Here is a 1,604-nt window from a genome sequence, read left to right on the forward strand (position 1 = left end):
CACCTGCCTCTGCCTCTGGAGTGCTGGGATTAAAGGCATGCGCCACCACGCCTGGTCTTTATAATACATTTTTAAAAATTTATTAATTTTTTGTGTGTGTGTGTCTGTATATCACACAGAATACCCCAAACCAACTTATTCAACTATATACCCACTTCCCAGATGGCACCCTCCCATAGCCTCCCCACCCCCGACTAGAGCCCTTATACTCTGTCATCCCTGCTGCTGTCTGTTCTGTTGTTGGCACCCCCAGCTATTCTCCAGTACTTGTCCATCCGGTGTATTTAGTCAGCTTATCTAGAGGTCTTTGTTTTAGGAAGGTCACCTGTTCCTCATCTAGCAGCAGTCAGTTGTCAATATTTCTTTAAATAAGATTGCGGTCTGCTGTTCATTTACCAGTTCTGTGCTGAGTACTCTCTAGGAGTCTCTTGGGCAATTCTGGCCAACAGCTCAAAAGAAGGTATCTCCTATCTGGCATTGTTTCTTATTTTGTAGCTTTTAGCTACACATATGGACTCTTTAAAAAAATTATATTGGCCCCTTTAATCTTTGGTTATAAAGTATAACCAAAGATGGGTGTTTAAGGCCATACAGTTGGCCCAGATAAACCAATTTATTTTTACTCTTAAGGTCATTTGAGGATCTGTTCCTAAGGGGTCACATGGGCTTGGGAGGAGCCCCTGGCTCCTTTCTTTTACCAGTTCCACCTATATGAAGTTAAGTCAAAGGTCCTGCTTGACCATGGCTGGCTTCGCTTGGAAGCATGAAGCAAGTGATTCCTCTGTGTTGACCCTCCTCTTTGTAGAATGGACACTTCCATCTGGTGGGGTCTCCATGGCCTCCTTGCTCAAGAGGACAGGTGGCTCACCACAGTTACAGGACATTTTGAGAGACGCTCATAGTACCTTGGAACTTAGTCAACATAGGAGGGCAAGGAGCAAAAACTGTCCTTTATGTCCACCCGACCAAATTATTATAGGCCTCAAAGTATGTATGTTAAACATCCAAGAAGGTTAGTTCCACCAGTCTGGTACTTTTAATTACTGTGTGTCAATAAATCTTGGGCAAAGATCGGTTGATCTCAGATAAACCTTACCTAGACATATATTTCTTGATGTGCTATGTTTAATTTGTCAGTAGGTTGTAGGAGTGATATGGTTCCCTCAGGTTTTCAAAACTAGCTAGGCATTATTTATCTCTCACATTGTCTCACCCCTCCATCATGTTTTTCCCACATAAGGTGCCCCCATTTTCCCCCTTTCTCCCTTAATAATACCCTTCTCCTATGGTCCCACCTCTCTTGAGCTTCTTCTTTCCCTTTATCCCCTGGGCTCCCTGTATACCCTTCCTTCCCCCCTCCCTTACACTAACCCAATTTTTATCCATATCTCCCTTATTAAAGCCTGTTTCCTACTGTTCTTCTCTTTCAGGTTCTTTCTTTTCCTTTACCTCCCTGGTTCCTTTCCATTATCCTTGTTCCTGTAGTTATGTCTGGATACATACTCACTTATCAGGGTTTGGTTCCAGGATCCACATATGAGGGAGAACATTTATCGATTTTTTTTTCCTGAGTCTGTGTTACTTCACTTAGTATAACAGTTTCT

This window comes from Nannospalax galili, unplaced genomic scaffold (assembly GCF_000622305.1).
Source record: "Nannospalax galili isolate Female #2095 unplaced genomic scaffold, S.galili_v1.0 scaffold589, whole genome shotgun sequence".
Taxonomy (NCBI): Eukaryota; Metazoa; Chordata; class Mammalia; order Rodentia; family Spalacidae; genus Nannospalax; species Nannospalax galili.